Below are 21,685 nucleotides of genomic sequence, written 5' to 3'. Positions count from 1 at the left end.
CGCTTGTAATAACGAGGCAAATGCGTGCACTGGCTCCCCTCTAACGCTGACATAAAATCCTGTGTGGCACAGATCCTTCTGGGGTCTGAGACTTAAGGTCTAGAAGTATCTCAAGAACTGTGCCAGCCCTCCCATCCCCCACGTCCGGGGCCAGCGCGCCTTCCCAGCGCCTCAGCCCCACGGGCTCTCCTCCCCGTCGCCAGCCCAGGCCGTGGAGCCGCCCACTTCTCCTTTCCAGCCCCTCCCACGGCTTCTCGACCCCGCGCTCCTCCTCCGAGGGCCCACTGCGGGGCAGACAGCTTCCTCTACCTCTCACCCCTGCCGCCTCCACAACAAACACAAATTAGAAAAGGACAAAGGAGTTTTAGTTATAGACAGGCAGAGTTTTAAATATTACAAACATTGGGAAAATTACAAGGTTGCTAAAGAACCTAAGAAAAATCTAGCAGGGGTTTCCAGAGCCTGGCCGCATTTACATTTCAATGGAGACCAGTAAACCATTTAGACGATTTCCCCAACATTTTTACTAATATTCTCCATAGTTGGAAGCCCCTGTGCAATTTCTCTCACTGGGGCACGCTGCCTTAGCTTCTGGGGGTGGGAGGGTGGGGTCCAGACCCAACCTCTGACCCTTTGACAAGCAATCTCTTCTCCTTCCCCTCCAAGCCTTCCCTCTCGGGCTTCAGACTACTTGTTCTGACCATGGTCCCTCAAGGAGCACTTCCTGGTTGGGGGCTTGGGGATCCTCCCACACAGGACACACAGGACACTGGCCTTCCAGGCCATTCCTCACTGATCTTACGGCTGCTTCTGTGCAAATCCGGGACGTCTCCCCACCTCTGGAACAGAGCAGGATGTGGGTCTCCATCATGGGAGTTAAGCCAGCCCAGCCAGGTCATACAGCAATGAAAGCTCGGGCTCTGCTGTGATGTCGGCAAGCTTGACCTCAGCAGCCCTCAGTGTTCTCAGCTGCAAAATGGGGACACTAATCACACCCACACTATAGTGTCACTGTGCGGATGAGATGAGGCAGTGATTACAAAGCTCTTAGCAGATGCCCGGGACAATGTGATTGCTCAGTAGATGGGAGCAATTGTTGTTCACATCCGCTTACCACTTTCAGATGGCCTACTCTATGTCATGCACATGCGAGGCCTGCTAGGCGCTGGGGTAAGTGGAAAACGACAAAGCAATGGAAGGTCTTTGAATGGAATTGTGCTGTAAGCCCTTCAGGAATGTTGAGGAAGGAGCAACTCGCTCTGCCTGAGGACAAGAGCAGGAAAGGATGTGCAGATCTTGGTGGAAGCAAGTTCCTACTTGGGAAGGTAACCTGTCCAGATGGTGGTGCTGGCTGCCCCTGTCCTTGCGTGAATTTGGCCAGGTCAGCCATTGCTCTAGCTTAACGAATGAGTCTAGGCTCCCCCGTGGCCCTTTGGACTCAGCACAAAGAGCCTTCTGGAGGCTGCCCTGTGGACACCCACCGCTCAGCCTGAAGCTCAGCTTCTGAGTGAGGCTTCCTCAGAGATGCTGTGCTTAATGTGAGGGACAGATTAGTAATAGGACTTCCACCAAGTGTTTCCCGTGTGCCCCGCCCAACCCAGGCCTTTACAGCATCATCGCGTTTAGTCTGCCCAAGGACCCTGCGAGGTCATCTTGTCTTGTATGAAAGCCTGGCTCCAAGAATTTCTAGTTTTGCAACTTTGGGCAAGTTAAGTAACCTTGCTGTGCCTCTGTTTCTTCATCTTCCAACAAGGACATTTGTCCCACCTCACAGGTTGATGAGGGGACTATGTGAGCGGATATATGCAAAGCCCTTGGAACAACCACTGGCACATAGTAAGAACTTGGTAACAGTTATCATTACGCCACTACAAGTGCTTTACTTTTCGATCCATTTGCAGACTAGTGGTGACTGATGAGGCAAAGCTTGACAGTGATTCACCAAAATGTATTTCTTCTTCTTCCTGGGCACACAGCTGATCTCCATTTCCTACCTCTCTTGACGCTGGGTGTGGCCATATGACTGCGGTCTAGTCGTCCGGGATATGCGCTGAAGTGATGTGTGCCCTTCCAGGCCTAGCTCCCAAAAGCCTCACAGCTTCCTCTACCATCACCTGCCCCATTGGGGCCAGCAGGAATAGAGACGAGCCGAGGTCCTAAAATGACTGCCTGGGGAAGGCCGTTCTGCAGGGCTCTTCCCATGCGTGGTTCTGCTCCTTCACTAAGAAACACGCTTGCATTGTATTTGAACTCATATGCATTTGGCTAGCACACCAGCCAGCCTTACTGATACAGCTCATATGCATGAGCTCATGAAGGATCAATTCTGGAGGGAACTGTCAGAGCTGTAGTTGTCTATCTAGCACATCTCCCTTCCTCCGCCTTCCCATAAAACCTCTCTTGTTTTATGGGAAATCTAGAGTGACCTGGGGGTGGCGTGACACCTCCACCACCATCTGCAGGCAGTGCGCACAGACTGCAGGCCAGGCCCTCCCGATGCCACCTGACTAGGCCTACTAATCAATCATTGCAACCGGTGGAGTTTCCCACCGGAACTCCAGCAGGACGGTGAGCTCTCTTTTTTTTTTTGAGAGGATTGCTGGTTTTAGACAATGAAGATATTTTAGGGACCTAGTGGCCATGGTGTTAGTTACCACATGGCGAGTGCTTGCCGAAGAGAGAAGCCAACATGAGGAGAGCAACTCCAACATGGAAGTGCATCTCTGACATCATCTGAGCTCCTGCATTTGTTAGTGTCTGGTTCATATTTCCCAGTTACCTTGGTCAGTGAACCTCCTATCGGGTTATGCTAATTAGAGCAAGTTTTCCCTTTATTTGGAACGGCAAGTTCCCAACTTACCAGCTTTGCCCCTTCCCAATAGTTCCCTTAGGCCTCTGGCTCTACATACTCTCTCCCTTCCCCCAGCACCTGTGCCGAAAGCTGTCCTGATAATCCTATCTTCACACTCTATAAAATATTAAAATTCCTTAAATAATCAGCGGCAGTAACAGGCACAGCTTCCACTGAGGGAAGAAGAGTATCAGTCACTCACATGTGGTTTCAACTGATAATACTCACTTTAGAGGGAGGGAGCCGGCTGCATGTGCTACAAAAAGATCCCATCAACACAAACGCAGTAGGACCGCCCACACTTTTTTAATTGCACTTGTGGGTGTCGGTCAGGGTGAGTGTCCCCAGAATGTGCCACCCTAGTGTGTAGATTATTTTGAACTGCAGTCAATTAAAGTCCAACAAACTCAGGAAGGGTATTTTTACTTCCCCTTTTCTCTAAGGAAATTCAGATAGAAAAACCTGCTTTAGGAAGGGAACCGTGGCATGCTCACCTTAAGCATTTCCACCCTAGCATCAGTCAGGAAGACTCCAAGCATGATTGCTAGGTACCCCTCTTCCCCTCCCCCCTCATCCCCTCATTCCACTGCTTCTGGGTTGCCTAACAAGAATTTGCCTGCCAGGTGTGTTCTGCTCTTCCTCAGGTACCTATAAATTGCCCATTCTCACTTTGGAAATCTAAGACCCCATCCCACCCTCTTTCTCTTTTGTCCCAATGTTGCCTCACTATCTTTGGAATTTTCATTCTTATATGAATTCCCTGTGCGTGCACACGTATTAAAATTTTGATTTTTCTCATGTTAATCTGCTGTTTGTTGTTTGAATTCTTCTACCAGCCAGAATTAAAGGGGTAAGGGGACCATTTTCCAGGCCTCAACACACTGAATTTTTATTACTAAAGATTTCTTAAATGATGATGAATTTGGAATTGCAAATTTCCTCCCTATTATGTTGCCTTATAATGGGACTTGATCAGTAATACTTTGATATGTTTTCATTTAAAGCAACATAGTTGCAACCCCAGACATTTGCAAAGTTGGAAATAACAATATAAATTAACTTTTACAGTTATACAAGTTATCCTCCCAGCCTTCACTTCAGTCTTTTGGTCAAGCAATATTTGGTGGAAATGTTCTAGAAAGTATATAATCCACTTGTTTTGTCTCAAATAATGTCAGGCGTTATAAGACTTGTATATTTGAATGTTATTTTGAAATTCTTACTCAAACCAATTTGTTATTAAAAAAAGATAGTTTTGAAATACTGCTAAACTGTGCACTATCAGTGTCTTTCATTCAGGTGAAACCAGGCTGGCCATTTGACAGGCCAGCGTTCTGTCCCCATATTCATTTTCAGGCTTTGAGTTCATTAGCTCAGTGTAACCACACGTAGGAGAAAAGGCTATTCCAGCTTTGTCTCATTTTTTTTCTTTTTAATCTTTACCCTCTGTTATTCTCTCTGGCTCCGCACCCCCCAAACCTTCCAAATATTTAAGAATGGGATTTTTAAAAATCTCGCTCTATGTTGTTTGCGGAAGGAAGAGTGTGGAGTTATTGTTTCATGTGTACAGAGCTTCTGTTTTGGACCAAGAAGTTCTAGAGAGACAGTGGTGGTGATTACACAACCTGGAGAATGTACTTAATGCCACTGAATTGTACCCTTGAAAATGGTTGCAGTGGTCAGTTTTATGCATTGTTTGCCACAATAAAAAAAGTATTGTTCATACTTCCTGTCTTGTGTATTTGTATATGTCACTAAATATAGATTCATCACTCATATGGAGAGCAGTAACTACAAGGAATGAAGAAGTCAGTCAAATATAGAGTGTAAAGCCATTTCGTTCCTTAAAAAACTTACAAGATAGAACAAAGCATACACCATCCTTTGCCAGCTGTCTTTGGAGAGCTGCTCCGTTTGCTCATGCGCAGAGAAGCGCCAGACCGCGGTATTGACAAGAACAAGATGAATGACCCCCTGGAGACCATAGGGTTTGTATTCGAGTTTCCATCACCTTTTCATCCTTTTGTCCCCCTGCTTGATTCACATGCAGATTAACCCAGAGCAACTCCTCACTAAAGACGCTTTTTCACTCTAGTTTGGAAGGTAGAAGGAACATCTAAATATTTATGAGGCTTTTTTTCTCCCGGGTTTACGATGCGCCCTTGTTGGATGTGGAGGAATTACGTTAATGAATGCATGCCTGCACACACCGACACAGAAACCAGGCAAAGGGAAAAAACACACACACAGAGCTTTGTCGGCGCTCACCAAACAGTTCCCATGAAAAGGAAGAAAAGAGAGAGGGGGAGGGAGAGAGATTTAAAATCTGTTGCCAGGAGAGAAATAAATTGTACAGCTCAAGACAAAAGCAAGAACAAAGTTTCATCTTTGCTTTCTGGAGTTGCAAATGTAACTGTTGTTCAAGTCGGTACAAATGTGAACTAAAACGTAGAGACTGAAAAATGAGAACTCGTTGGCCTGGCTCCTCTTCCCAGCGACACGAAAATGAGGGACAGTGTTTCAATATTGGTAATAAAACATTTATCAGAAAACAAAAAACTCACCGACGTTTCCCTGTAAGCAGTGCTTTCTACATGTTCCTTCAATACAGATTATTTAGGTATGAATCCACAAAACGATTGTTAGGTTTTGATTGTATTGCCCAAACATCATGGCTTTCCCCCCTGTCTTTTCAGTGCCTTGTAGATACTGTTTGCATTAGGCTAGCCAAATTCCACTCTAAAGTGAATTCACCCTAAATGTGTTTGCATGAAATTATATCTAGTTATGGCTTAGACTGTAAATCATCTTTAATTATAGGTAATCTTTGTGATGTTTTAACAGATAGAATAATATATTAGCGCACTGAAACTAAAATGCAGACATATTAATGGCCTTAATATCACTCCGCCAGAAACAGTCACCTTGCTAACCTTTAATCATCTTCCCAGCCTCTCCTTCCGTTTTGTTCCCAGTGAACGAGGCAGTGAAGGCCCCGCTCACCAAGGGCAGGCACTGTGGCTCTGCAAAGACCTGTAGTGTTGGTGCCACAGGATGGTAAGTTGAAAAGGGTACCTAAATAAAAACGAATTACCCCTCCACTGATAACTTATTTTCTTTTGTAGGTCCTAATATACAAGGAGATTTAAGTTGTGTTTGTTGTTTTTCCAGATTCTTGCTGGATTCAAGGAATACCAGGCTGGTTCTCATCATCCATCTTCAGAGGGTACAAAAAAAAGGTTGCGAAATCCTGCCTCAGACCCCACACAGCCCAAACCGCTGTTCTAGCTGCAGGCAGGAAGCAGGAATCTCCAACTGCTCTTTAAACATGCAGAAGCCTTCCCTACACATTTTTGTGACAAACTGAAAATTAGCTGTTGATTGTTAATATTTATTCGTTTTTTTCACATTAGATTAAAATACAGAATATACTCTTTCTACCCCACCCTCCAAAAAATCCGGTTGCTTGATTCTTAGTTATTTCAAGTCCAGATAATAACTGACTATAGTGTCTATTTATGTAACTAATCGTTATCATCTAAGCATTAAATATTCTTAGCTTACAGAGTGTCTTTAAATCTGTTTCATCAGTTAAAGACCAAGACAAAAACGTTCACACAAATTTTTGACAGTCTTTCATCTGATACACTGATAGAGAATTGTATTAGCTCAGCATTATTTCATAGACATTTATTACTTGCTTGCTTGAATGCATAGGCACTTGGCTAGATCAAAGTTTAAAGAAACTATAGCTAGGTTTTAAAGAAAAATTTAGTGAAACATCCACAAAATTGTTCCAAATTCCCCCTGGAAAAAAATTGTTGCTTGGAAGGTATTTCAGAAGAATATTTTGTATACAACTTGGGAAATCAGTGTGAGTATTCAGTAAGTGTTTTTAAATGAATGTTGTATGGCTTTGATAAAAAAAATTAAACACACAAATTTTGTCATCAATGTATGTGTATTAAATGAACACACATAAACAAAACTCTTACCGCTATTGATGGTATGTGCATTGCTCGAGCCCAGCTTGTGTTCCACACTTCAAGCTGCTGGATGCTCTGTGCGTAGCATCATATCACTGTGAGTGGGCCTCATGTACGGGAGCCACCCGTCACTCATCACCAGGTCTCCGCTGAGACCAGCATCTTTCACTTGGACACGCGACAGCCAACAGCAGGGCCAGCTGAATATATACACCACACTAGAAGGCAATGACCTGCATGGAGAAAGTGGAGGGTCTTCAAGAAAGATTTCTCTTTACTGAAAATACATTCCTCACCGGTAGACTTTACTTCTTAAACTTCCTACTAGTTATACGTCTTCAAAAAACATATGTATGTTCAGGGAGGGTGCCATCAGTTATTAAGTTTTGACTGAAATTATTGTAGTGGATTCATGTTAGCAGAGGAAAAAAAAATCTGTGTTTTGAAACACAGAATACACTAAGGGAGGAAAAGTTCAGGCCCTTGCAACAGTGTCCCATAGAGGAACATGCTAGAATGTACTAGAATGTGCTAGAACATGGTTCCTTGGGAACCTGAGGTACATTTTTGTGGTGGCGGAGAGACTAGCACATAAAGGGTACATTAGCAGGGTTTAGAAAGGTGAGGACTAACTTTGTACTGTGTAGAAGTTTGTCCCCGACAATGAAAAGTATTTTTTACCTACAAAATTTCAAAACATGTCTTAATGATATAATCCACTCCTAAAGCGAGGGAACAGACATTCTCAGACACTAATAAATTGATAGAAGATTTCTGTGAGGCAATTTGATAACATATATCAAAAGATTTAGAAGTTTGTGTGTCTTTGGGCTACAATTTTACTTCTGGGAACTTATTTTGCATAAATAATCATAGATGGGCAAAGATATAGCAATATTATTATTTCTAATGTGGAAGATTTAGAAGAAAATGCTTATTTTATTGTTTTTGTGGAGCTGTAGTTTCTGTAATAAAAGTTATGTAATATGAAATCAGCAATAAAATTTGTGAAGGAAAAAAGTTTGTTCATGGTCAGTGAACTCCTTCGGTGTCTATAGATTGAGAGTCCCTTCCAGGAACTTCATGCAAACTAGTCCGGTCACAGAAATGCTCAGGCCCGAGGACGTAGGGAAAACCTATGGGCAAATGCTCTTAGGGCAGTGCCTCTCCTGAGAGCAAAACAAACCATGCCAAATGTCAGGGAAACGGCCATGGTTTGAGAAATGTAGACAAAGTCGAAAGTTTGAATTAATTGAAATATATACATTTTGAAAACAGTTTATAATTTCTAATTTGCTTTTTAAAGTACAACTAAATACACACAAAATATATAGACAACCTTTAGCATTTCCACTTTTAGAACCGCGGAGACCTTCTCTTTCATCTACCTCTGCTTTTCCTAGTGTAACTTCGTTACCATGGAGATTTATGCAAAGAGAGCAGCATTTCAGGACACCATCTTTCCTCAAAGCAGAACTCAAACCAGCCAGGAATAAATAAAAATATCTATATAACATGTTAACTTAGAACTGAAATATTGAAAACGACAGTTTTGCACTCAGTCTCATTTCTCAGAAGAGCTTATCTCATGTTTTGATTTGTGTTTCTTAAACATCTTCCAATATTTGATCCTTGAAACCTTCATGCAACTCTTTGCAAAGTTTGAAAACGTTGCCTATTTCAGAATGTTTCCACTTTGTTCTCAGAGGTGGTGTGAACGGGCTGGCCAGCTGCCAGCTGTTTCTGTGGTGGCACTGGGAGTGGCTGCTGTTACGTTACATGGGGATGTTTTTCCAACCTGACACTGTCATTGCCCTACACACATTTCCAGGCTGAGCCTACATCCAAATTGAATTGAGAAGTTTTCTGACTCAATGCCAAGTGCCAAACTTCCCTGACCTGTCTTCCCCGTTCTCTGACAGTGAGCACGTGTACTGACTCGTCTGAAAATAGCCAGTCTGTAAACGGGGAAATCTGCCCAAGACGTATTGGCACGATGAAATGATCACCTTATTTTGTCCATATAGACAAACAACCAGTCAATTCAGTGGGGAGGGGAGAGAATGGGGAGGACGAAGCAAGCATTTTATTTGTAATATTTGATGAGCTGACTTATTCAAGTGCATGGTTGATTTATACTGGTTAGTCGAGTTATCTACATAGTTGAATCTTCAATCTAAATTTCCATAATCTGTGGAAAAATTCCCCTTGAGTGATGTTTTACGTTCTGATCGTACTCCTGTAGTCAATATGTAAGCCTATGGCCAAGTGCAGCCGATGTTCAGGCATACGTGCTTGGAGTGGGGCAGCCTCATAGAGTTTGTCTTGGCCAGCGGCTGTCTAAGAGCCCTGGGCCTCTCTGTTTCCTCCCCGACCCCTACAAGGACAGCAGTTTCACCTTTGACTGTTTTGTTTGTTGGATTTCCTGAAACAACAATAAAAATACAACTTAAAAACCCGTGATCCAGCCGAGGCTTTTACTCATTTCACCCCTGTACAGCATTGCACAAAGACGTGAAAACTAGAGCCGATCACACTTGGAGCCTGCCAACCTTGGCTACTCGCCTTCATGGAAAGTCTGTGTCCTTTTTAAAGAGTGGCTGTAATGTCACTTCGTTGCAGCCATCTTTCCACCACTTCAGTGCCCGCCATCGATTTTTTCAGTGAACAATTTAGTGCCAATTCCAGGGTTTCCTTGATTGTTAAAACCAGCCGATGTAAGAGATACAATGAGAAGTAAGAGTTCCGTCAGGCTCCACTTTAAGCGAGAGTCATCTATACAGTCATTCAGTCTTCCTAAATTATGTGAATGGAATTTGCGTAGACCTAATTCCACCAAAGTCTGCTAAACTGTGGACTAATTACACGATCTAATTTTGGAGCTTTTCCAAAGTTAATTGCTGAGTTAGTTCTCTTTTCTTTTATGTGTCATCTTGCTTTTTCACATTTCATTAGGTATCTAAACCAAGAGAGACAAAGTACAAGCTTATTTATATTCCATAAAGTCTCAAGATAATGGAAAATATTTTACCCCAGTTTGATCGACAGAAGAGTTAGGTGGTTCCCAAACCACTGTTTTGTCAAGAAATAAAAGTACACATACTATGGGCAGCACTAGCTTAACACATTTTTAAAAATAATACTAAGAACAATTATTTTGCTACATTCGACTTCGTTTTTCATTGACCCGAATCTTTGCGTGTATGTCCAAGTATGTCTGTGTGTGTTCGTATGTGTGTGCAGATTTCCTAAGAGATGTGGTTGGAAGAAGCTTTGCCTGTTATCAGAAGACGTGGGTCCAACTCCTGCCCCATCATTTGTTCATTGTGTGACAGTAGGGAAGTCTCCCGCTGTCTCTGAACCTAAGTTTTCTCATCTAAAATTAGGGCTAACAGTGCGTGTCCAACCCGTTTTAAGGGCCTCTCATAGCAATCAAAGGAGGTAGTATATGTAAAACTTTATTAATTACATGTACTGGCAAGTGGCATAATTACACCAACAACTCAATATAAAATTTGGGGCAAGTCATTCAACTTTGCCGAGCCTTATTTTCTCATATGCAAGAGTGGATTTTAATGGATTCGTGGGGATAGAAGTGTAAACGTGGAGGACAGATAACTAGTTATGACTCTTTTGGTTTTTTTAAGGAACATAAACTCAACTGGAAATAGTGTTTATTGAAAAGTCTCCAGTAACCATGGCAAAGAAGCAGCTGAGCCTCAAATACCCCCGGAACCAGAACTTTGAACGCTAACAACACTTTCTCTCTTCTCACTGCGTATTGTTTTTAGTTTCTCAGTCAAACACCCCACATGTGGCTGGACACACAGCCACCAGCAACACATCTCACAATTTTGCTACAAAAAGAAAACCCCTGATGAAAGTTGCCCACCTCCTTGCCCCAAGCCTGACACTAGCTGTAAAGTCCCAGCAAAAGCCTCTAGCTGGCTCAGGCCTGGCCAGGGGCCCCCGATGGGAGTGTCACTGGCTGTCCCCACTTGAATGAGGTTGTTGGAGTGGGAGAGAAATAGTGTTCCCTGAGAAGAGACTTGGTGTCCCCAGAAATGGGGGAGGGTCTCAGGCAGTAAAAACAATAAATGCTCCCCCGGGAGCTCTGGCCTGTCTGCCACTCCAGTGGACGTTACCACAGGCTAATGATGAAGCTCCCTGCCAAGTGGGACAAACAAAACCCACTCCTGCCTTCTGAGGTTGCGTGAGGAACAAATGAGAGCATGGATGTAAAGATGCCTTCAGAGTTTAAAGTGCCAAACCATTCAGGTGAACCCAGTTATCTAGTGCTCTCAATGCATTTCGGTCACCGCCTAAACTCTTCCAGTTCATAATCTTATAAAAGTGCAGAAACAGGGATTAAAGCCACTCTAGTTCTATTTTGTTAGGAAACAGCACAATTTCAGAGGGTTTTTTTCCTCGTAGTTAAAATTTTATTCATCTGTTAAATCATGCATGCGATTTACTTGGGGCTATTGCAGAAATTTTTTCAATTAGAAAAATGTAAATTACAAAATGCATTATTTATCATGTACACATAGCTGACTATGTTTTAAAGTATCACCTGAAGAAACAACAGTAGTTCAGATTCTTTGACATTACACTGGTTTTCATGTTCTGCCTATTCCTTTTAGGTCTACTGGTAGAGCTTTCCCAATCTTGAGCAGTTTCTGGGGTGACTCTTGCCTGCCGTGGAACCGGTTCTGTTCGGCAAGCGCTGTGCCCAGTGCATGGAGTTATCTGTGGCCCTGTGAAGGGGACTGACATCCACACTTCGGTTGCTTCAGTGTCACCTAGACCCAGCTTCTCTGCACTGGCTCCTGTGGGTACGATCTACCTGGAGTGTCTCCCCACCCACTCCTCCCTGCCTGCCCACCCGTGGGACGTGTCCATCGCGTCCTTCCAGACTGGTGGAACATGCTGCTCCAAGATAAATATCTAATCTGCTCACCCTCTCCCTTTTGGAGTGCTTCTTAGTGCGGGTGAATGTGGGAGCGGAGCGGATCCACTGGCACGTCTCAGGCATAGCTTTGTGCATCTTCTCAAGTCGCTACATGTGTATGTTTTGTCTCTGCAAAGGTAAAACCTGAGTGCCCGCCAACTTCTCTGCAGGAGGAGTGCAGCGACCTTCAGTGCTGCCAGAAGTATTTGGCATGTCATTGGCAACGCAGGAGGCACCGCAGACAGACTTAGCCAACTGCGCCTCTCTGCCCTGTTCTCCTGTGGGCCCCTCACCTGAGTGGGAGCTCAGGTGGGAACTGGAACAGAATTGCCCTGGTCTTTTTCTCCCTCTGGGCCTGGGATGTGGGGCTGGGATAGGAGGGAGCATCTCCTGCCCATGGCTGCAGTGGGAGGGCTAAAGGATAAATGCTGAAAATAATATTCTGGGGTGAGGGCCAAGGTCAAGGCCAGTGAGTGTGTCCAAACCATGTCATAAATTAAAGTAACTATTGGAAAACTGGGAGCTGAGTTATGGAGCCAGAATGAGTGGTGCTGGGCCACAGAGTGAGCCAAGAACTAGGGGAGGGAGGAAGTGTGACAGGCCCACTGTCAAAGGTCAGGTAGGCTGGTCAGGCGTTTCTGCTGGCAGGCTCAGGTGGGTCAGGAGGGCTCCAGGTCTGCAGACACAGAAGGCGAAAGCATGCTTGCTCACTTACTGGATCATTACATCTGCTCCAGGGAGCCCCCAAGTGAACTCTAATTTGAAGCTCTTCACAGATGGGCAGGAAATTCTACTCTTTCGTTACTCTAATCCCAAACAAGCTATGATACACAGAGAGCCAATTTCAGGTTTAATCATGTTACCTCTATCCAAACAGAAATCAATCCCCATTTTCGTGGCCCTGCAGAGCCTCGAGGGTGCCCATGCGTTTCCTGCAGAAAAAGGCGCTGAGGCTGCGATCTAATCGGACCCCGGATCTTACAGATGAGGTTGTCATTGTTTGCTTGCTGTGTGCCTGTGTGGAGGGGTTGGATGGGACACTGCTCTGTGACAGTTTCCATACTTTATCTAACTATCCATACACTTCCTCCTCTCCCCTCCTCTTCCTGTGGGGACGTTTTCATGCCCAATGGCATAAGATTCCAGAGGAAACAGGAGCCCTTTAGGATGACCTAAATCCATGTCCAATTGCAAGGCCAGCCTTTCTGTTACCAATTCAATCATGTCATAAAACTAACCACAGAACTCCTTAAAAAACATGTTTTCAAACCCAAGCATATTCGCTTCTACAATGCTGTTGATTTGTAACTACATACTTTTCTCATACGAAGGCAAAACTAGGGTCGTCCTGTTGCTCAGACACTACTTTGTTTAATTCTTTGAAAAGCATTTCTGACAGAAAAAATTCAAACTCTTATAACTATCTGAAGTTGACACACGTTAGTCATTCTGACCGTTTGATGATGGAGCTATTCTTTCTATTGAGGTAACTCGGGTTTGAAATGCTTGCGCAGCCCCTCGTCCACAAGTTCAGGGGAAGGGCCTCTGCTTGGCTCTTTGCCCCTCCCCCGTCTCCTTCCCTCAGCACCTGAACTGTGTAATTGGATGGAGACCCACCTCGGCGGCCAGAGATGGAAACATCCAGGCGGCCCGTGAGTAGCCCAGAGTCGGTTGTAATTTTTATTCTCTGGGCTTTCTAGTGGGACTATTACAAAGTTTGGAACTCTGGAGGGCAAGAAAAGAAGAAGAAGACCTTTTTATTAAAAGGCCTTCTCTACTCACAGCCTCACTGCCCATTGAGTGAAAACTGATCACTTTTGTAAAAATGTGATTTTCCTTGGTAGGAAACCCCACCAAGGACTATCTATACTCCCTTCTTTGTATCTGTGAGGCCTAAAAAAAAAAATTAATGCTTTTTCTCCCACCTTCTAAATTCTTCTAGCCAGGCTAATAGTCTAATGAACAGAGGCAGAGTAGCAAGAGAAGATCAAATTTTTAATCCATGCACATGGGGAATTCACATAAGCATGAAAGTTCCAAAGACAGTGAGGCAACATTTAGTATGTATGACATTTTGGACAAAGGAGAAAAGTAGGGTGGAGTCTTGATTTCAGAAGTGAGAATGGGTGAGTTACAGGGAGTTGAGGAAACTGAACACACCTGGCAGGCAGATTCTTGCTCGGCAACCCAGAAGCAATGGGACAGGGGGCATCTCGCTAACAGGCTCCTGCCTGAAGCCCTGTTTACCAGGCTTCATTCGAATTAGGCCGCTCAGGAGAACATCCTAAGATTCCCTTCCTGGAGCAGACTTTCTGTCTGCATCTCTTGGGCAGGAAGAAGGGGAGGGCCAAAGGTTCTTTCTGAGTCCTCTGGTTGTTTCTCAGTAACCAGCTTAACATCAATACTCCAAAGGCAGCGTCAGGGTGGCAAAACTTGGGTTCCCTTCACATCCAAGGATTTATGTGCGCAGCTTCTCTTAGCGTTAATTCTCTTTCTGTCAAAATTGAGTGTGTCATTAAAAATGGTTGAAAGCCCAAGATTCTCTTCCATCCAGTGACCAAAAAAGAGGAGTGAGTGACTGCTGTGCCCTCTCAGGGTAAATAAGCATCAGGGGAAGTGACACCCAGGCTTGTCCTTTTCGGGAGAGAATCTTTAGGAGATGAGGAGGTAACTGCACCTAAACGAGGGGAGGTAAAAGGGTCCCTTGGCCACATGGCGGCAAGGGGGTGACCCCACAATTACCACAATCACCTCGAATGCTCCCCGGGCTCCGGATGTCCCGTGATTTGAATGAACATCAGCTTTGGGATCGAGAGATGAGGAAGAAGAGTTTGACTGGTGGATGATCAAGAGTTTCTTGTAGTTTTCTTTACAGAGGCGGAGCAGCTATCAAGAGATGGGGAGCCGAAGAAATCTGTTGCAATGCCGAGTGCACCGCCATGTTTGGTACTAGCGTCCCGCAGGCTAGTCCTTTTTCCAGCACCAAATAGCTGTGTGGCTTTGGGCTTGGCACTCCTTCCCTCCGGATTGCATTTCCCCTGCCTTCACAACAGGCGAATTCAATTACGGGTATATTTTCTTTAACTTCTCTTCCAGCTCCAACATTACATTCTATAATTACAGCAACCCATACCCGCAAGAATGTTAGGATTGTTAGATGAGCAATGAATTCTCAAATGTGAGTTAAAGAATGGATTCCTATGGCACGTTAAGCATGTCTCTGATATACTATATCCAACGACCTCTAGGGATATCCGGAGGTAGAGCCTTAATAACAAACCAATAAATCCCAGACAACAAAGGAAATGTCCCATTATATGAACAAACTAGCAATTAGGGGAACTGACTGATTTTTGTCTTAATTAGGAGAGCAATAATTTATTGAGCACCTACTATACCAGATGTTGCATTAAACTGTTTACATCCATCCATCTTCGAAACAACCCTGTGACAGTTCTACCCATTTTACAGACAAAGAGACTGAGTCTCAGAAAGAATAAGTAAAATTACCCATATCACTCAGCTCAGATGCAAGGCCACAGCTCTCTGATTCCATACTAATAATCTTCTTAAATACTCTATTGCTCGTTCATTAGGAAATCACAAAAACCTTAAGCGTAGGAACTTTGATTTAATCACAGATCATCTCTTATGCATAGAACAGGGGCTGCATAAAGTTGGTTCTCACTAAAAATTTGTCAAATGAAAAGTAACCACCCACGTGCTGACAAGGCCGCTGTCTTCTTGGCATTACCATCTGCAGAACAGTGCTATCAGTAGAATTTTCTGTGATGATAGCAATGTTACTTGCATTGTCCAGTTGGTAACCTCATGTGGCTACTGAACCCTTGAAATGTGGCTACTGAGGCTGAAGAGCTAAATTTTAATGAATTTGAGTTTAAATAGCCACAAGCGACTAATGGTTACCATATTGGGCAGTGTGAGTCTAGGGCGAAACAGGGATAAAGTGTCTGACACACAGTACGAATCTGGGTTTCCCAATGAGAAAAGAGAGGCTCTGAGGTTCAGTGTCTTGCAGAAGGACTGAGGAACTAGAAGGGGCAAAACTGTGATTGAATCCTGAGTTTTTTCTGCTACAACCCAAACGCATACTTTCTCCATACCTTCCGGTACAACATTATAGAGACAGAGAATCAAGAGTCTTGGACTAAAGAAGCCTCTAAACATGTACCAATGTGAGCACCAACTGACCATTTCCAGGATTTGGAATGGCTTCACACACAGAACTGGATCTTCCTTCAGAAATGGGAATCTGTGGTCTTTTGTCAGAAGTTCATCGGATAAAAAACATCAGAAATGAAATTTTCAGCCAGCACTCGTGCTTGTGCCCACAATAGCGGGCATTTTAATAGTTCACGTCCACTGTGCCTGGGCTGTCCACATGCAACAAGCGGCACTGGTGACACAGGGTGGAGATGCACACGGGTGCGTGATCTTGCGGGCACCTTACCTATGACTGCCCTTGTTCTAACACTGCCCATCGCCGTCTCCCAAAGGTGCCTTTTCAGACACCTTTTCCTGGTTGTCCTCTCCCAGGAAACGGGAGATTATCTATTTATGTACTGTATGCGTACCTCTGCTTTATGCATAAAAAGAATGTGATGTTTTGCTCCCAAGAACTAATTTATTTTTTTTTAATTTTATTGGGGAATTGGGGAAGAGAACAGTTTCAGGGAATTGGGGAAGGGAAACATTGTGTTTTTTCTAGGACCCATCGGCTGCAAGTCAAGTTGTTGTCCCTCAATCTTAGTTGTGGAGGGTGCAAACTCAGCTCCAAGTCCAGCTGTGGCCTTCAATCTAGTTTCTAGTTGCGGGCGCAGGTGGGGTGGGGAGGGGCGTGTGCACAGCCCACCATCCCATGCGGGAGTCGAACCGGTGACCCTGTTGCTCAGAGTTTGTGCTCTAACCAACTGTGCCATCCAGCCAGCTTCCTCCCCCCTCCCCCTGCCTCTGCCCCAAGAACTAATTCTCATCACCTTGCTAGGGGAAGGGGTGATATCGCCTTGGTTAAGAATGTTCTAGAATGGATTAACTCTTTGGGCAATGAAGGGAGGCAAAGTGGAAAAGGCATGGGTCCAGTCAGGCAGGCTCTAGTTTCAGTCCTGGCTCTGCCTCGTAGGCAAATTGCTTAGTCTCTCTAAGCCTCTGTTTTGCTTTTCTGTAAAATGGGGATAAAAATGTTCACAACCCCCAGGGTTGTTGTGAGGGTAACACGAGGTTATGAATATTCATGAAGGGCCCGTGGCATGCAGTAGGCACTCTTTAAACGGTGGCTGGTTGTATTCTTTTTATTCACACGGAAGCGTTCCGCCAATGCAGTTGACTTTCAAACCTCTGGTTTCCTGGAGGTTGCCATTGGACTTTCCAATGTCTTGGAACAGCTGCTTGTCTCAGGTTCTTAAGAAGTCACTGCTCAAAAAGACGCAGGGTGCCTTGGAAGTCACATCTTCCAAACACTTATCAAGGCCCGTCAGAGCTGATGAGACTGAAATCACAAGCCGCATTTGCCTAAGGTAAAATATGCACAGGAATACCATCTTAATTAGATGTACACGTCTCTGAAGATATAAATAAATGCTTCTTTTTTTTGATATGTCCAACTTAAAAGCCTAATAACAGGGGAATGTTGCTGAAATATAATTCAGGGGGTGAGGGAGAAATTAATAACCTCAAATATTTAAAGCTCAACAGCAATTAACAACCCATTTAAAACAAATTTCCAAATTGTAATGTAATTTATCCTTATCCAACCAGGGCTAAGCCTGGGGTTCATCATTATTCATTTGCAGACCTAACAGGGTCCTCTGCCCTTTGCCTGGGAGGCACTTTTGAATTGTGTTGTGCTGGGGCAGCCGGCCATGAAGCCACCGTGGCCCAGAGCGGAAGTTCCGAAGTCCCACCTGAGGTGCCACAGGCTCACTGTTCCCCATTTTCCCTGTTCACTACTTCTGCTCGTCTCACTTCCTTGGGAACTTTGATTTTAATTTTTGTGCTGGCTGTTGAGCTACACACATTTGCCCATACGAGAAATCAGAAAACTTTATTCTTAAGGGTCCCAGGAATCAAGCAGTGTCCACGTCAGTGACCTCTGGTCGTCCAGGGCAAACCCCGGGTTCGGAGCTCCTTCGTGCACCTGTGGAGGGGACATGAAAGCCAGTGTCCTGCATGTGCACGTAGAAAACCTCCCGGTGTGGAAGCCCCCGGGGCGAGGGGGTGTGGTGGGCTCAGCATCATTGGATCTGTCCCCACTGGTATCTGTGTCCGAAGGGACACTGATGGGGAAGGTCTGGGGCTGGGGAAGGAGGGAGGGCATGTTAGTGAACATGTAGTGGAGACTCTTCCTAAAATATGCTCCATCCACTGGGGGTGGGGGCAGGGGCTGTCAGCACAGAGGGTCAGACAGAGTGAAGCCAACCCGGGCCATTTCTTTAAGAGTAATTTTTGTGTATAGACCCAGTAGGGGACAACTGAAAAGAGGCCTGGAGAGCGGACAGCCACACTGTGCGGGACGAACGGAGAGCGTCCAGGGTTAGCCTCTGTGTGTGCAGAAGTTCCGGACGAGGACGCCTTGAGACGATCCCTCACTGCAAGGCCCCACCTTCTGCCAGACAGTGTCCACCCCTAGTGGCCCTCTTGTGTTACTCGGTTATGGCGAACGAACCCATGGACCCCTGTCTGAGAGCCGCTGTACTGCCCCAAAAGGGCCCCATGAGCCTTGCTTGTCCTGCGTAATTCTGCCTGTTTGGTCTCAGCCAGGGGTCTCTCCTCATCAGTTTCTCTCCCCTAAGAGTTTGGCATTGGAGTTTGGAGTGCTAGTTCTCTGGTGTTCACTCGGACTGCCGCGAGGCAAGTCGGGAAGTTGGAACTGATGTTGTGTGGTGGGCGGCCTCGTTAGCTGTTTCACGGAGGCCAGGAACGCTGGGTTACGGAGACAGAAATGAAGAGACAGAAGAGAACTTTGATAAGTGATCGTGGCGGACGCCTTGGTTCTGAAGGCTTATTGGCCAGCATCTGCTCTGGGTCTCCAGTAAAGCCCGATGGTGCTTCTGGCTCTTGGGCGTTGTTTATCTAAAGAACAAATTCCTCTGTTTCTTGCTGAGACTCATGTGGGTCGGGATAGTGACGAAGGACAGCTGTGAACACCACTGATAACTCCAGGATGTTGGAAAAGGCCATGGACTAAAGATGAGTTAAGCTCATCAACAGGAGGTGCCCTGGACCAGGTATGAGATTTCCCCACCCAGAAGCTGTGGGGAAGAAAGGGGCAGGACCACCTGCATGCTGGACGAGCGTGAGTACAGCAGGGGAGCAGCCGGGGCTGCCCAGAGGAGGGTGTCGCACTTTGGGGACAACCCCTGGAATCAGAGGGTTAGCCAGTGGGTCACAGTCCCTGAGGTCACAGGCTCTCCATTTAAGGCAAGGGGTTTGTTTCCTGGGGCTACCGTAACACATACCACTCCCTGGTGGTTTAAAACTACAGAAATCTAGTTTCTCACAGTTCTGGGGGTCAGAAGTCCAAAGTGAAGGTGCTGGCAGGGCTGTGCTCCCTTCAGAGGCTCTAACAGAGATTCTGTCCCTGGCCTCTTGCAGCTTGTGGGGGCTGCATGCATCCTTGGCTGTGACTGCGTCAACCCATTCTCTGCCCCATCCTCATGTGGCCGCCTTCTTTCTGTCTTTCCTCTGTGTGTCTTTTATAGAGACATATGAGGACACCTGCCACTGGATTTGGGGCCCACCCAGGCAACCTAGGACAATCTCATCTCAAGATCTGTAATTTAATTGCATTTGCAAAACCCCTTTTTCCAAATGAGGTCACATTCACAGAATCTGGGGTGAGGCTGTGGACATATCTATTGGGTGTGTGTGTGGGGGGGCTGCTTTAACACACTCCTCGTGGTAGACAGCAGACTGTGAGTACTCATCGCGGGACATGGAATGCATGTACCCTTCCTGTCACATCGTATCTAATGTTCATTCCTTTTCTTGCACTTCAACTTTTTCTTGCTACATAATGGACAGTTTATTTCTAGGGGAGGATTTTGTGCCAGTCAATCCGCTGCTCATGGGAGAGAGACACCCAGGCTTCTCAGTGGGAATTTGAGCCCAAAGATAAGATAAGATAAGGGTACCTAGAGCAGTCAGACCATAGGTTTCGTTTGTCCCATTTTAACGCTGAAGCTTGAGGCGTGATGTTTCCTTTGTAGGCAGGAGAGGTGGAGACGAGACCACCCACAGGAGCTGCTTTTTACGTTGTTTCTATTACTTAAGCTTCTGTTTTTTCCTAGCAGCCTTAAGTGATAAAAGCACGTCTCATAGCTACTGGGGTAGCTCTGAGAATTTACAGAAGAACCGAACAACCCATGTCAGGAACCAACACGGCGTCCAGCACAGATTCTGTCATTGTTATTTTCTAGATCTCCGTCATCACGTACTGCTGCTCCGATAAGGTCCACTTTCAAGTTTCAGATTCCTGAGAGAGAATGTGGCCCCAATCAAGTGTGATAATAATCAGCCCCAGTGTGGGCCTGGCGGCTGAGAGCTGGAGAAGTCACCCCAACTGGGCCTATAACTGGTGGGCAGGGGTGGCCACAGGGTGCAGGGCCCGGTGGCTGGACAGGGGTGGGGCACGCCAGAGAGCAGGAGCCAAAAAGCAGATTGGGAGTGTCCTGGCACAGAGCAGCGGACCTCAAACCTTTTTGTCTGAGGGCCACTTAATACCTTTAAACATTGAGTATCTCAGAGAGACCTAGGTGACCTCTTTCTATCAATCAATATTGACCTTATTAGAAATTAAGCTTGAGACGTGTTTAAGACACAAGCACATCACAAGCATGCCATTGGTTGTCAGAGCCATGATGTCACCACACCCCAGAAGTCTCTGGAAGACTCCGCTGTCTATACCTGAGAGAGAAGGTCAATGATGTCTCAGTGTTGTGAAATTCGTTCTGACCTTGGAGACCCCCTGAAAGGGCCATCCGGTCCCGCTGGGTCCAGACGGCCGGACCCAGAGCCGGGCCATCACGTTTGGAATGCGGCTCTCACGTGGCTGCGGCAAGTTCTCAGCCACTCAGGGGCTCCATGTCCTCATCCGAACATGGGCGACAGTGGTGCCTGCTGTAGGGCTGCGGGCAGGAGAGGAGGGTGCCCAGCACTGGCATGCAGTCAGTCACCTGTCGTCACTCCGATGAGGCCCAGCGCTGGTACTGGGAGGGAGAGCTGGATGCAAGTCCCCAGGTACCAGATCCCGGGTCCCAGGGGCAGGACAGGGGCCTGGCGACCGGCCTCAGGACCCAGACTCAACTTTGGGGCCTCTGGCTCTGTGAGGGGGTTTAATCCTAAGTCACCCCCAGCCCCGGAGGAAGCTCAGCCCTGGCCTAGGAACCCAAGTAAGCTGCAGGGAGGAGGGATGCAACCTCAGTAGGCCCTGTTCTCAGGAGCGGGTGCAGAGGGAGGCCACGGAGATGAGATGTGGGCTGACATCTCAGCAAAGACAGTTCTCCAAGAAACATCTTTTTTATGGTGTGCATGACTTGTATTTCTGAGACACATTATTTCCCTGCATCGATCAATAAAAATGTGAATTGGGCCAATTTATGAATATTTCATATATGACAAATCTAAGTTTTTTAATGCTCAAAAATGATTTAAAAGTCCTTCGATACGCCTCAGCCTCCTGAATCCTTCTCAGAGTGTCAGTTTAGCAAGAGCCCAGCCCTGAAGGTAGGTGCTGCCACCGGCCTATGCCAGCCTCACCTCAGCCCCTCCCTCCAGGTGCAGCTCACCCAGGGACTTGGGACTCCAGCTCCTCACGAGAACCAGACCCCTGTGTCACCCATTGGGAGTTACTCTGAGGTTGGGGGCTGTGGGACAGACCAC

The 21,685-nt window shown here is 45.9% G+C and overlaps 1 long non-coding RNA gene across 1 annotated transcript; it reads left to right on the top strand.

Moving 5' to 3' along the window:
- Positions 1-637: 637 nt before the first annotated feature.
- On the top strand, positions 638-6,851 carry LOC109394302 (uncharacterized). Its single transcript, XR_002126422.1, has 3 exons — positions 638-4,839; positions 5,803-5,908; positions 6,023-6,851. It is a non-coding gene; the product is annotated as an uncharacterized LOC109394302 (long non-coding RNA).
- The last annotated feature ends 14,834 nt before the right edge of the window (positions 6,852-21,685 follow it).

Source organism: Hipposideros armiger, unplaced genomic scaffold, assembly GCF_001890085.2.
Source record: "Hipposideros armiger isolate ML-2016 unplaced genomic scaffold, ASM189008v1 scaffold_418, whole genome shotgun sequence".
Lineage (NCBI taxonomy): Eukaryota > Metazoa > Chordata > Mammalia > Chiroptera > Hipposideridae > Hipposideros > Hipposideros armiger.
The sequence above is the reverse complement of the archived record's forward strand: the minus strand, read 5'-3'. Positions and strand labels throughout refer to the sequence as shown.